The following is a 16,096-nucleotide window of genomic DNA, read 5'->3' on the forward strand; positions in this document are numbered from 1 at the left end:
TTTCAGGATTGCCTTGTGTGGCGATATTTGCAAGATGTACCGTTGTGTCCGCATGACACATCCTGATCAATATCTGCAGTGCATTTTGTGGCGCGACAATCCTGATGACGAGGTCAAGGTATACACTTTGGGTACGGTGACCTACGGAACTAAGCCGGCTGCTTTCTTAGCAATTCGAGCTATGCAGCAATTAGCTCAGGACGAGGAGGCTGATCTACCACTTGCAGCAAATATCATTCGCCGAGACTTTTATGTAGATGACTTAATTTCGGGAGGCGATTCTGTTGAAGAAGTAACGCAAATTCGGATGCAGGTCAAAGAGCTGTTACGACGTGGTCACTTCCCAATAAGAAAATGGTATTCCAATGAAGCTGCCGCTCTCGAAGGCGAATCTGAAGAGGATTTAGAAAAGCTGCTTCAGTTTCACGACGGAACTGACATTACAAAAACTCTTGGTCTTGTTTGGGACCCAAGTCGCGATCATTTGATCTTTAATTTCTCAACAGATCTCGCTGTCGAAAAAGCAACAAAAAGATCCATCCTGTCAACCATCGCTAAATTTTATGATCCTCTTGGATTAATATCTCCCATAGTTACAAAACTCAAAATATTCATGCAGTTGTTGCATAAAGACTCGATTGGGATGAAAGCTTGCCTTTAAATCTTCATACATCATGGTTGGAGCATAAATCGCAATTCTCAACTGCCAGATATCTCAAATTTCCTCGTTTCGTCTTGCTTCCTTCTGCGTCTTTGGAAATACATGGATTTTGCGATGCCAGCTTACCCGCTTATGGTGCCTGTATATATGTTCGCTCAGAAAGTCAAGGATCTATTACTTCGCATTTACTTTGTGCTAAATCAAGAGTTGCTCCTTTAAAAACACTCACAATCCCCAAATTGGAATTGGCTGCAGCACACCTACTTTCTGACCTCATATACAACATCTCTAAAATCGTTCCATTTTCTTGCAGCTTTTATTGTTGGTCGGATTCAACTATAGCGCTCTCCTGGATTCGTGAAGCCCCATCCAATTTCAACATATTTGTTTCTAACAGGGTGGCTCAAATACAAGATAATACCATAAACATGACATGGAGACATGTGCCAACGCAGATGAACCCAGCCGACATATTATCTCGTGGATGTTCGCCTCTTGAGCTAGTCACATCGAGCCAATGGTGTGAAGGGCCTGCCTTTCTACGCTCAGAGTCAAACAATTGGCCTGCGATCGTGCCACCTATAGCAGAGCTTCCCGAACGTCGTCGTCAAGTTTTAGTTGCAGCTCATCAACTTGATATATCGTTTAGCTGCAAATATCAAAACTCATTTGGCAAACTGCAGCGAGTCTTCGCTTACATTCATCGCTTTTTGGAACTTCGATTCAAAGATCGCCCTCGCTCAAAGGGTGAACTTACGGTTCAAGACATTCGAAGTGGCACTTATTTACTCATCAAAGGCATACAATTGATTCATTTTGCTGACGAGTTTAAGGCTTTGCACTCGAAAAAGGAACTCTCATCCAAAAGCGATCTACTTTCCTTGCATCCATTTATCGACGAGACTGGATTAATACGAGTTGGCGGTCGACTGCAAAATTCACTTTTGGACTTCAACGCGCGACATCCCATACTGCTTCCAAAACGACATGCCGTGACTTCATCAATGATTTTGTTCTACCATCACAAGTTCCTACACGCGGGACCACAAAGTCTTCTTGCTACGATTCGGCAAAGATTTTGGCCAATCGGTGGACGAAAAACAGTTGCAGCCATTGTCAGCAAGTGCGTACGATGTTTTCGTCTGAAGCCAAAGTTGTGCGAGCATATCATGGCTCCATTGCCAACCGATCGTGTGCAGCCAAATCGCCCATTTCTCATCACAGGAGTCGATTTTTGTGGCCCATTTTATTGCAAATCTGAAGTGAGAAACAGGCCTGCATCCAAATGCTACATCTCAATTTTTGTTTGCTTCACCACTAAGGCAACACATTTGGAAGTGGTTGAAGACCTCTCTACGTCATCATTCATCGCTGCTCTTAAACGATTCGTTAGTATCAGAGGAAAACCAAATACAATTTGGTCAGACAACGCAACAAACTTTGTTGGTGCAAAGAATGAGCTCAAGGAACTTCGTCAACTCTTCCTCAGTGATCCGTAAACCAAGGGTTTCATTTGTGAAATCTCTGCTATGCTAAACTCACGACCTCTCTGTCCAATTACAGAAAATCCTAGCGACTGAGATGTTTTGACTCCTGGTCACTTTTTGATTGGGTCAACCTTTGCTACCTTCGATGAGCCTGACGTCACGCATTTGGACCTTAATCGTCTTGGTCGATGGCAACGCGTCTGCCAAATTCAGCAAAACTTTTGGCGAAAGTGGAGCTCCAATTACCTCTCTCTTCTTCAAGAGCGTGGCAAGTGGTGCAAGGCCGTTCGAAATCTGGAGCCAAACAACATTGTCGTCATCAAAGAAGACAACCTTCCTCCACTTCAATGGCGATTGGGAAGAATTGAAGAAACCATTCCTGGCGAAGATGGAAGCGTGCGTGTTACAATAATACGCACTTCTACTGGACTAATCAAGAGAGCACATTTATACTTTTGCCAATTTAAACTTTAACGTAAATCACATTTTCAAATAATCTTTTTTGCCCACTGTAATCGGTCACTTCTTGCACATATTAGCTTTCAATTATCTCACTATTTTATTATCGCTTTCTTCTTTAACGAGCTTTTGCGCATGCTCAGCTTCTTACGCTTTTGCTTTGGACTCTTCAAGTCAGTCGTAAGTCGTTCTTCGTTTGTTCTAATCTGTCTCTCGCGACACTTACATTCTAAGCGCACTTAACTAATGCTGTATGTATAATAAACAAAATCGTTAATAAATTAAATAAGAATTATACAATATCGTTTGTACTAATTTGATATTAATTATTAAAAAGGGCTGTCAAACCAGTCAGTCCTCGTAACAGAGGGCAAACCTGGAATTTAGATATAGGGTGAGACTCCAGCGCTTGTGCTTTCTTAAAGTAACCTACTAACTAACTGCAAGGGGAATGCCTACTTGAGGTTGTCCTTGTGGACCACCCTCCCCTTAATAAGAACAGACGTTCCCAGGTCTGCTTGCACTTTTTGTTCCGTGCATAGTGGGGTCAGTTTATTTCCTAACCTCTTGTTGTTCTTTACAAACACGCGTTCTCCTACCTCAAACACACGGTTTTGTCGGGATGGATTGCATCTTCCGATGCTGTCTTGTTGTGCCTTCACTAATCTTGCCTTGATTTCTAGGCAGCGCTCGTGGGCCCCTGAGTGAACAACCTCAATTGGTCTCTCACGAGTAACTGAGTGCACGGTTTTGTTATATTCCACCGTGGCCCTCAAGATTAGCTCTACTGTGTCGTTAGTTTTTTTCTCTAACTTCAGGCATCTGGCTATTTCTGCCAAGGTGCTATGGAACCGTTCAACTTGGCCATTAGACACGCTGTGAAGCGGAGGCGCATTCACGATGTCGATGCCGTAGTTGTTCTTGAGCAAAGATGTGATTGTCTCTGAGCTGAATGCGGGTTCGTTGTCGCAATAGATAGTTTTGATGTTTGGGAAAAGGTTAATGATCTGCAATAGGGGGCCTGTTTGCACTATTGCAAACTTAGAGAATTTGTCGACGCACGTCAGGAACAGCTTCCTGTCGGTTGAAAATATGTCGATGTGCACCATTTCGCCAGTATAACTGGGTATGGGCGTTTCCCCGAGCTCTTGCTTCTTCGGGTGTCTGTCGTACTTTGCTTGGGTGCATACCCTGCAATTAGCTACCACTTCCTTCGTCAGGCTGCCCATTTTTGGAAAATAGTAGTCTCGAAGGACTTGTTTAATATTTTCCTGCGCGGCTCTGTGCGCACGGTTGTGCTCAGCAGTGACGATTTCAAGTTGTTCGTTTTTGTCGGTTATATCTAACACGACATTCTTGCAGTGACGGAATTGAGTGGCTGGAAAGTGCGTAATGAGGTCGTGTTGGAAGCTTGCTAGTGTAGGCAAGTCGCAATGAATAGCGTTCACGACGTCAGGATTAACAACTTCTTTGAGGGTTTTTAGCAGGCAACTCTTGTCAGTATAACTGATCAAGTGGCGAGATTTGCTTCGGAACAGCACTAGGTTCCGCTTGAGCGGGAAACGTGCTGCCTCCAGAATGATCTGGTTTCTGAAGCAATTTAAAGGTTTGTCTGTGGTCTCGACCGTGTAGGTCAGGGAGAGTTCGCTGTGTATAGTTGCAGCGTCTGACTGGGGCTCATTTTGTAAGGCATTAAGATTTTGCCTGGAAAGGGCATCTGCCACGAAATTTTCCTTGCCAGGCTTATAGAAAACCTTGGCGTTGTGTTGGTCTATATAGGATTTCCACCTCTTAATCTTAGCGTTCGTGTTCCTGTCGGTAACAGCGAACGTGAGAGGCTGGTGGTCGGTGAAAATATTGATTTCCCTGGAGCCGTACAGAAAATTCTGTAGTTTACCTAGGGCCCATACAATGGCTAGCAATTCCCTCTCATTTGTGGCATAATTTTGCTCAGCCTGTTTCAGGGTACGGGAAATCATGGTGATTGGCCTACCCTCTTGTGATAGGACTGCACCAATGCCATTTGCTGACGCATCTGTGGTGAGGTCAAAGGGCTTTTGGAAGTCGGGGTACTTGAGTATGACATCCTCTGATGCCAGAATGTTACGAAGTCTTTGAAATGCGCTGCGTTGAGTTTCATTAAACTCAACACCAATCTTCTTAGACATATGTCTACTCACAGAACCGTTTTCCCCTTTCAGGATGTCCGTTATCGGACGAGCTATGGCTGCAAAGTCTTTGATGAAGACTCTGTAGTAGCTGGCTAGACCAAGGAAAGATCTAACACTGTAGACGCTTTTGGGTTCAGGGTATTCCTGAATGGCCTTTACCTTCTCTGGATCGGACTTAGTTCCATCCTTGCTGACTATGAAGCCGAGGTACTCGACACTTTCTTTGAAGAATCTAGTCTTTTCCTTGCTCACCCTCATATTCGCCTCGATTAGACATTTCAGCACAGTATCGATGTGGCGGACGTGGTCGGACTCGTTCTCTGAGAAAATTATGACATCATCTACATAGACGTAACATATTTTCCCGATTTGCTCTCTCAGCACATCGTCTAGGGCTCTTTGAAAGATGCTGCTTGCATTTTTCAAGCCGAACGGCAGACGGCAAAATTCGTATTTGCCGCCACTTACCGAGAAGGACGTCTTCTCACGGTCATGTTCCGCAAGGTAAATCTGGTACCCTGACTTTTAGGTCAGGAATGGTTCGCTTGTTAAGCTTCCTAAAATCTATGACCAACCTCTTGTTCGGGTTCCCGAAGGCGTCAGTCCCCTTTTTGTCCACAACCCAGGTCGGGCTGTTATAGGGTGACCTTGATGGCCTGATAATGCCGTCTTTCAGCAATTGCTTGACCTCGTTGTTTACGAAGTCAGAAATACCCATAAAATTTGGGTAGGCTCTTGAGTACACCGGTTCGTTGTCTACTGTCCGAATAGTGGCAGTGACCGCGGTGTTAAATGGAAGAGCTTAAATGGAAGGCCTAATGTAATTCTTTGCCGCGCCGGTATCGATTAACATCTTTAAGGTTCTCCCAGCCAACCGTCGTTCAATGAACGGCAACCAGGAGCGTCCCCTAAAAAATTCAATGAGTCGTCACTGGGAGCGTACTCATTCTCACTGTCGATCTCCTCGGCTGCAGCCTTTGCTGCCTTCTCATAATCCTCTTTGGGGTCTTTTGGTTTTGGTTGGACAACGTTATTAAGACGTTGTCGTCTCGGACCTGTCAAGCGTTCTGAGGAATTTCTTCTCTTGGAAGCATACGATTCATTGGGGTGGCTCTTGTTATGCTCAGTGCGCTGTCAAAACCTGGAGGACGAGTCGACCTCCATTGGCTGAGGAGCTTGCGCCTGATTGTCACTACTTGTTTGTCCGTTAACATTATTTTTTTGACGTTTGAAGAAATGCGGGTTCCTGTCCTGTCCCTGCTCTTCCCTGTTATCTTTATTGGGTTTCCCCTGGAAACGGCTCTTGCCGCTTGCCGCTGTATCTCTATGCTTCTCTCTATGCTTGCTTCTGCTTCTCTAGCCAAAGCCAGTGCAGATGGCAAGTCTCTTGGTTGGGCCGGGAAGACCACCGCTCTAAGGGACTTTTTGAGCCCTGAAATAAAAGCATGTAGGGCGTCGGCTCAAACTTCAGCGTTAAGCAGGTCAGCACCTTCTTGTTCATGCGTCATTACGATCTTGTTGGTGACAAGCGTTAGCTTTTTCTCAACTTCGTCGTAGTATTGCATTAAAGGTAGGTCACCCTGCCTAACCATTTGCAATCCTTGTCTCAAGAGGCGTAAGGATGTCTTATCCGAGTACGTGCAGTCTAATCTGGCCAAAATGGCATCGAAATTTAGCACCGTATTGTGGGATACGAGTAAGGCTCCAGCTGCGCTACGGATTTTGTTCCTTAATATGGCAACAGCTTGGTAATGGGCACTGCTGCCATTGTAGGGCTTGAAAAGGTCGTAGGCGTATATGGCCGATTGTCTCCAGGCCACATACTCGTCTTGAGTGCCGGAGAACTCTGGTACGGACTTTATTATGTCTAAAGGTATGTCGCACCTAACATCGGGATTAACAGAAACCTTTTCATACGTTATGATTTGCGGTGCTTCCACCTGCAAACTCTGTACCCGCGCAGCTAGGGAATTTATTTGGGTCTGAAACTGAGTTTGCTGTTGCAATAATGCCTGCCTGACAGCATTGTCGACAAGAGCTTGAATTTGATTGGGGTCCATGGTGTTACCTACCGGGTTACTAACTAACGGCTGACCTACTTGTTCCTCCTCCCAGCTATCCTCACATTCGTATTCGACCTTAATTCCTCTGTAGGCTTGTGCCCAACTCATTGGTTGTTAGTTGGCACAACACAGATACACTGTTGCCGAGCACAATTGATCGGCTAAATATATATGGCAAGAAAAAGTATGCAAAAAATATTTGTCTTGTTAAAAGTATGCAATAATATTTTAATATTAGGTATGCAACAGATTTTATTAAAAGGGGTATGCAACGAAAATTTTATTCTGCCGAAAGTATGCAATGCTTTTTAGGCTGATTTTCGCAACGCGCAACTATTACGTGGCCAGATACACAAATTCTTTCTTTAATAAGATTTCTTGAGTCGTGTCGAAGAAGTCAATTGCAAAACTTACATGATTTCTAACTTAACTACCCTGTTAAATCAGATTGTTGAGTTCAAGATGCAGTTGGGCGCCAGATATACAATGAATGTTGTCCCGCGACGATCCAGAGTCTTCTGTCCTCGGACGGCGGTGGTTAGACGATCACGTCTGTTTGGGTCTTCTTAGGAAGATTATGTTGGAGGGCTTGACTTCGCCCCCTTTGGTGAGATTTACTAGCCTTGTGGCGTAGCAAATTAATTGATAATAATTTCAATTGTGTTTGCGGCTGTATGCCGGAGCAAGTAGTGATTTATTATAACTCAAAACTAAGACTGAAGAGTTGACAATTATCGAGACTAAGTTTACCCTCACAGCAATGCATCGCGCCACCACGACAAGTCGGCAAGCTGACTCAGCATTCCTTGCAGCGTGAAGCAACACTCCGAATCAGAAGTGTCAGCTTTCCGCTGCCTGACGTTCTTGCGCGGAGCGCTGTACCCAATTCTGGCGTGTCAGCATTGTTTACGCGAAGCTACTTAGTTGCAAGAAATACATTAACAGTTGTTAACTTATACATTGACCGTCGTCATATATATTATTTGGCAGTGGTTTTTAAAGGGAGAGAAATTATGGAAAGAATAATGGATCTGATTCCAAAAGCAGCTTTGCCGGTGGCAAGCACACAGTAAAATGAAGACCCAACAGAAGTTGGGTCGCATCCTACTCTACCATTATACTCCTTGGATAGGAACTGAAATAGGGTTACGAACTCGTAAAAGGTTCGATTTGTCCTTGTATTATGCAACCAATGTGTAAGGAACGTTCTTTGCTCTAAATTTAAAGATGTAACTAAATTTGCTTAGTTTAAAGGGGATATAAGTGGCTAAAGCTTTATTATCCGGCTATTGCTGTCCAGATCAACATCTAACCAATGATATTACTAATGATCTAAAATAGTTTCTCTTATCTGTATTAATATTAAATGGACTATACCTAATAATGCTAGCCTTACTTCTTTCCCTTATAAAGCCTTCCATTTCGGAGCGGAAAATAAACATCTCCTAAAATTTTATTCCCTTCTTCAGTTTCATCGTCACTATTTGCCCTTTGGCGAGTACTTCTAAGGCATTTACAAAACTCATACTTTGTTACAAAATTGGCTAAACACAGGCCTTCATGGAAATCTGGTATTTGTTCGCATCTATCCAGCAATCCTTTAAGAAATTATATGTTAGTGGAATTCCGAGGCATATTTAAAAGGTCCAGTGTTCTGGAAGGAAGGTGTTTATATACACACCTAGTACTAGTTTCTGACAACGCCATTCACAGACAATAATATACGGTTTCCTCAGTAGATATCTCAGTGTTAAATTGTGACCAAGATACTGTAAGTTTTAACGAATGCTTGCTTTCCCACTTCTAATGTCATTAACTGTTCCTCGCATTGACTTTGAAATACCCCCTTGATGATAATTAATTAATTTTTCAAACTAGACCTAATAGCATATATGTAGTCTTCGTAACTGAGGCTCAATTGGTTGTGAGAAAGAAAATTTAAATTTAAATGATTTACATTCAAATGGCTAATCATGTCATTTGCATGATTGAACAGTAGAAAATCTCGATTTTTGGTAAATCTCGATATAAAATTTTGTAAGGGCAATTCCCTTATTAAAATTATATTATTTTCAACACTAGATATAAATTAAAGTATTGAATAGCCAAACATAACCATAACATTTAATTAATGGCTTTGTAAGATAGCTTGTCGTTGACGTATTATCGATCTCGTCCTAAGAGTAGGCAAGGTAATTGGCCATTAATTAAGCGCAAACAAATTCCGACATACCTCGTCGCTACCTCATAATCTGCTGCACAGCAGCCGTGAATATTTATTTATTTATAATGCTTGTGCTGCGGGCCCTAAACAAAATTTTGTAAGGCCGTAAAATTACAGGTTACACCTAATATTTTATTTGAAGTCCAGGCCAGGATAGTCAAGGAGTCTAAAGAAGTAGTGGAAAACAGAGTGGGAGTGGCAAAAAGATTTTTGGCAATTCGATAGAAATTTACAAGGATAATAAAAAACTGGAAAAATAACGAAACATTTTTCAAACGTATGGATGTGATAGTTTTTGTAGGTTTGTTGGCGTTTTTTATCCTTATTTTTAATCTGAAGTCTATAGCTTTAATAGTTCTTGAGATCGAGACGTTCATACGAACAGACGGACGGACAGACGGACATGGCTAGATTATTGAACCTGATTAAGAATATATACATATATAATTCATATGGTCGGAAACGCTTCCTTATTCTTTTTAACAAATCTAGTAGATGGTTTTACTCTACGAGTAACGGTTATAAAAATGTACAATGACGTTCAGCATAATTTTGTTATGTTCATTAGTAATGACGATGATTTGTAATTCTTTAACGAGCCTATATGGAATTAATAAAACCCAAAACTGGAACGAAATTCATAAAAACTTTAGGAATACTTACAAATTTGCCCAAATATTCGGTCTTCCATGAAATAATATTAGAAATACAAAAAATACAATACTTTAGGGTATTAAAAAGTCATATGACGACGTATGACTATTTAAAAACGAAATACTATTTCCCAGACGCACAGAAACATGTTTATAATATTACTAAGAAAAGTGAAGTTTGTTATTAATGCAAGGAAAACACAGAAAAGTAGCATTTCCTTTTGAAAAACTCCGCAAATAAAAAGTATTCGCCATAAATTTATGAAAGACTATTACGTTATTCACCAACGTAAATCGACAACATGCATTGACATTAATTCAATGCAGTTTCCTCCATATTTGATGGATGAGGATAGTTTTCATCATCCTATTTAGAATCATCTTTCAAAATCTTTATTAGTACATTTGTGACCTAAAAAAGTAACTTATGTAATTAAGTTGTCTGAAAAGTTTGAAATCGTCGATTATAATCTTATAATTTCCCCGGTAATTGCTGTCTTCAAATTGTCCTCTGTTATTATAAAATAACAAGCTATTTACATACGTTGGTGGGGATTTCTACAACGAAGTGTATATATATAATTACAACTTCGCGGTTTGTTGGTTTATAAAAAAAAAATATTTTTATTAATCAAAAACTTAAGCGAACGTCGGAGACAAATTCACGTCTTACACAATTGAAGTATTAATAAAATCGAAATCTAATTTTCAAAGCGAATGCTTAGCAAACCCTTGGCTGAGCTTATTTACTTCTTCATATTGAGCGTACATAGGCTCTCATTTATGTTTACGTTAATTAGGCGCTCTCTTGAGTGGATTGCGCATGGATACAGATCAGCCGAGTTTGAGCTACGTGGAAAGTTTTGACCCTTTAAGCTGTGTAAGCTGGTTTCACCCTTCTAGTGGGAATAACGAATAAGACTGTTTATGATGTTTATGTTAAATTGTTTACATCGGCCGAATTTGTTATTGTCACCAACAAGTTGGGGTTCTTATGTGCTAAGGCATTCTTGGTTCTATGTTCTATTGTTACTAAGTAAGAGAATATATAAAGTGGCTGGTATATGTTGTAGATATATGTTATGTGGTTGGGCATTACATATGTCACTACCCCTCCCTTAAAATTTAGCCTGTCCTCAGGCGGATATTCTAGGATACAATACAGTACAGTACAATCAAGTACTGTATTTATATTTTCTGTTGTTATACTATTTTGTTGTTCTATTTGTTGGTTTTCCCATTTCATTGAAAATTTTAAAGAGAGCTCTTTTCGCTTCCAGCCAGTCTCTACTGCTAACTTCAATCAAGGCGGCATATTTGGAATAAATGTCAATGCGTGACAGGAATGTTTTATTATTGATTAAATAAAAATCAATAACATATTTTTCTCTGGGATTAAAAGTTTCTGGTGTTAACTCATTGTTTGTTAACTCTATGTTCTGATTTGGATATGTTACATACTTCGCATTCATTAATAATGTTCTGTATTAAGTTTTGGTAGTCTGGGTAATAATATTTTTCTTTGAAAAGGTTAGTTTGTTTCTCTATTCCTGGGTGTAAAAGTTCTCTGTGGCTTTTTATAATTATTTCTTTAAATTCTGAATATGTTTCAATATCTTTTAATTTGATGTTTGATTTCATAACTTTAGTTATGTTATTCGGACTGACAATTTCTATGTAAGCGTTTTGAAATGTAAGGAAATCTGCTTCGTTATGAAAGAAAATTACGCTTCTTTTAGTACAAAAATATTCTTTAATTAATTCTTTGGCATGGACATTTGTCATTTCTATGTAATGAATTTTAATTTTTGTTTTGTGAAAGTATCCTTTAGTTTCTACGGTATTATTATCGTCTTTTATAAATTCGATCTGCCTGTTGTAGTAATTAATTGGTTTCTCCGTTAAGGAAATATAAGATTGGTTATCTTCTTGAGCACTGTGAATAGTAGCTTGTGTTGGTAACGAAATGTTACTGGAGGTTTCTCCTAGGAAGTTTTCTTCAATTTTTACTCTTGATAGAGCATCTGCTACATGGTTTTCTTTACCAGGGAGATATTTGATATGGTAATCAAATTCATTTAATTTGATTTTCCATCTCTGAAGTTTCATGTTTGGCTCTTTAATTGGATCAAGCCAAACCAATGGCCTGTGATCACTATAGATCCCGAATTTTCTACCAAATAAATAGGACCTGAACAATATCCCAAACAATATCAAGGAGTTCCTTTTCTATTGCGGAATAATTAATTTTATGTTCGTTCAGAGTTCTGCTCGCATAGCATATAGGTTTATGCTCTTGCGATAATACCGCGCCTATAGCAAAATTGCTGGCATCAGTAGTTAGTGAAAAAGACTTTTTAAAATCTGGGTGTATTAATATGGGATCGGACGTTATTAACACTTTTAGTTTTTCAAAAGCTAAGTAATAGTCTGAGTCTTTGATATTTATTATTGAGCCTTTTTTTAGTCGTAATGTCATTGGTTTTGCTATTTTAGCGAAGTTTGGAATAAATTTGCGGTAAAAACCGCAAAGACCAAGAAATGATTTTATTTCCTTAGTGGACTTTGGTATAGGGAAATTCACTACGGCTTTAATTTTTGTGGGATTTGGTTTAATACCATCTGTTGTAATTATATGCCCTAGGAACTCAGTTTCTTTTTTAAGGAATTCGCATTTGTCTAGCTGTAATTTTAAATTTGCTTCCCTGAGCTTTAAGAATACCTTTCGCAAGGACATTATGTGCTCTTCCAATGAAGTGAAATACACAATTATGTCATCCAAATGGCATTCGAGTATATTCAAATTGACCATTTTTGGTGGGAAAAGCTGTCTTCGCTATGGAATTTTCATCCATTTGTATTTGATGAAAACCTTTTGCGAGGTCAATGGTTGTAAAGTATTGGCAATTTCCAAGCTTGTCCAATATTTCATCCATTACCGGTATTGGGTATTTGTCATCAACGGTTATTTCGTTGAGGTTGCGATAGTCAATGACTATGCGAAATTTCGATTTTCTCGATGCATCTGGCTTTTTGGGTACTACCCAAACCGGAGAGCAATACGGAGAATTCGATTTTCTTATGATGCCTTGTTGCATCATGTCTTTCATTTGGTTTTCGACTTCTTCGTCGAAGCTTTGTGGGTATTTGTATGGACGTCTGTAAATTGGGTCTTCGTGTTTAGTTGTTATGACATGCTTAGTTGTACTTGTGAAGGTCAAATTTTCACCTTCTGTGTACTGTATGTCACTAAACTCGTATAAGACACTGGTGAGGGCTGAGCTTATTTACTTCTTCATATTGAGCGTACATAGGCTCTCACCCTTCTGGTGGGAATAACGAATAAGACTGCGGATGTTTATGTTAAATTGTTTACATCGGCCGAATTTGTTATTGTCACCAAGAGGTTGGGGTTCTTATGTGCTAAGGCATTCTTGGTTCTATGTTCTATTGTTGCTAAGTAAGAGAATATATAAAGTGGCTGGTATATGTTGTAGATATATGTTATGTGGTTGAGCATTACATATGTCACTATATATATATTTCAATCACAATATTCTTTGTGTTGAAATGTCTATCTTCTAAAACGATTTTAAGCTTATCGTGCTAACAGCTTTTTATCATTCCTTCCAGCTGCTTCCAGCAAGGTGGCACTTGCCTCCAAGGTTTTACCGCGTTGTTGTGTCTTGATGCAAGAATCTGTTTCAATATACTTTGATTTTACAGACCTGTTTTCATAACGTAAAGATCATAATACATTGTTGCAAAGGGATGTTTTTAGTTTTCATATTACTCTATAGTTGACCATTGACTGCTGAATGTTTTCAGTGTTCGGCATGACTTGTTCCTGTTCTTAGGTCGCTGGCATAGGATATGCCGTTGGTGACAACGTTCCAAAGGATGATCTGACTGCTTTTGCATAGAAAACGTCCGAAGAAGATTCCGATCAAAAGATTAAGGGTGAGTTCTGGACGCGTGAGTTACCGACCCATCGGTACCACACCTACACTCCCCACCGAAACCCCCTTGATCGTTCCAAGTTCACTAACAATGTTATTGAACCGGGAAACATTGTAGCTAATAAGCGAATGTCGCAACTGCAGACACATCCGCTTAGAAGCTACATCAGCAAGAATATGACTATGTCAAAGCATTGGACAGTTGGCCGGCTGAAAAATCATAACGTAAACAAATTTTGCTAGCTTAGATATATATATAAGACAAAGACATTTTTCAGTATTGTACTCACTCTTTATTCATATTCGCTAACAAAAGGTCATGTTTCTGTCCAAAACATATTTCATATACTTGAAAATAAAAATATCAAAGAAGAAATAGAATGCTGTATGTTTGGAGAGAGCAATTGGAAGTTTGAGTCTTATTTGGAATTTTATCTACGTCACCTGGGCCACGACTGGCAGATCCAAGAGGACTCCCACTCAATTGGTGACTCGTGCCGTTGGATTTGACTTTTTAGGTCCTTATTGACTGCACAGCTGAAAGGTTTTCTCCGCAGTTTGCAGACTTTCTCAACCCTTAGTATATGAAATAAAATAAAATAATTGACGCACTGCCTTGTTTGCGGTAAAGGGCCAATATTGGGATAGAATTATGATGAGTATAGCCGTAGAACCTGATCCCTGTGTGTTGCAAAACCTACAGATGTATCCGGACGCTCGGATCAAGGCTGCAAATGAATTCGCGTACTTTAAACACCCTAAGTATCCGTGATTTTATGAGCAAGACTCTTGGAAGATGTTAAGCTCGGTGGAAAGTTGGAACGTATTACCATTCCAATTGCCAAGTCAATTCGTGAACTGCAACAGGTCGGATAGCCACAAACACGTTAAATCATGATAATAGCAATTTTTCTCTAGAAACGACATATACCAGGGTGGGTGTACTTTGTTGTAGTCGTGTAGTTTGTTGTGAAGCCGGTTGCTTCATCGTCATATCGTAATTGTAAGGTGCATTTGAGCACCAATTCCATAATTAAAATAGCCCTTGGACAATATTGCGGAAGTCTTCTGTATTAAGGTAATGGACTCTTTTATGTATCTGGCACCAGATATAATATCATCAACGTAAAACAACCAACTACCTGCACATCTTATTACATTTATCAATAACATAGGAACAGAGCCAACTATAGGAGTTTATCAAATCAATACGACATAAACATTGACTCCCATGGCGATAAAAATCTTTATCACGTTTCCGATCAATCACCCATTAGTTCTAAACATTTCCCACGCTTTGTCGTGGACAGCAGACATAAAAAATGTTCAAACTTTTAAGCAAAGGGTTCAGCCTGTGAACTTTGACCGATCCAAGTTTATTAAACAAAAGATTCAGCCTAAAAACCTATTCATCAGATCCCAGTTTTGAGCAATCGAAATCTTCTGATCAAAGTCCATTTTCGCTGCCAGCGTCGCTGTCCCCGACACAAGTCATAGTTTTAAGAATAATGCTTTTGTAAAATCAGTTTCACATTGGGGTTCTAACTAAAAAGAATCTTAGCAATAAAACTACGCCAAAATACATTGGCTCTTTTTATAAAATAAATTTTCCCGATCTTTGTTAATGAGAAGTATTCATCAGGACCGGAAGGAATTGAGGAACCCTCTTAAATAGCTAGTTTAACAGCGCAACGCCTCCAGATCAAATTACGTAACGTAAATTTGTTAAATAATTAGAAGAGCGTACAAGTTGAATATGTTGTAAACTGAGCTAAGGCAATCCGCCAATCAATCACAGTCTTAATTTAAAGAACATTGAGTGAGTGGTTCGTGAAAGTAAATTACCATTCAAAATCTTTGTCATGTTGAGTAAATATGATATTTCAACACTCATATTAAAACAAGAGAGAATGCTATAGTCGAGTTCCCTGACTAGCCAGTGGAAGTGCGAACTAGAAATTTCAACATTTTCTGGAATATCGGTTGAAATGGGGGAAAAAATAATAATATTAAAACAACTTAAATATTTTTAAAATTGTTTTTGGGTGCCTTGTGAGCTTCAGGATCGCATGGTAAGAAACTTTTGGCAAATCTATAGAAGAAGATCTATAAAAAATGAAGAAGTATAACAACTTTTTTCGAAAGTGACAGTTTTGGGCGGTTTGTGGGTGTTGGAGTGGGCGTGGCAAAATTTTGTTTGTCAAACCGATAGAAATTTACAAAAAAAATTAACAAATTTTAAAACATTTTTCAAAAGTGTGGGTGTGGTAGCTTTGGGTGGTGAGAGTGGCCGTAGCAAGAAGATTTTTGGAAAAACGAAAAAAATTACAAGGCTAATAAAAAAATTTTAAAAATACCAAAACATTTTTTTGAAGGTTTGTTGGCGTTATCGGTAGTGCGACGAACAACGCAGCACTTC

This window comes from Drosophila erecta, unplaced genomic scaffold (assembly GCF_003286155.1).
Source record: "Drosophila erecta strain 14021-0224.00,06,07 unplaced genomic scaffold, DereRS2 tig00000219-arrow-pilon, whole genome shotgun sequence".
Classification (NCBI taxonomy): domain Eukaryota; kingdom Metazoa; phylum Arthropoda; class Insecta; order Diptera; family Drosophilidae; genus Drosophila; species Drosophila erecta.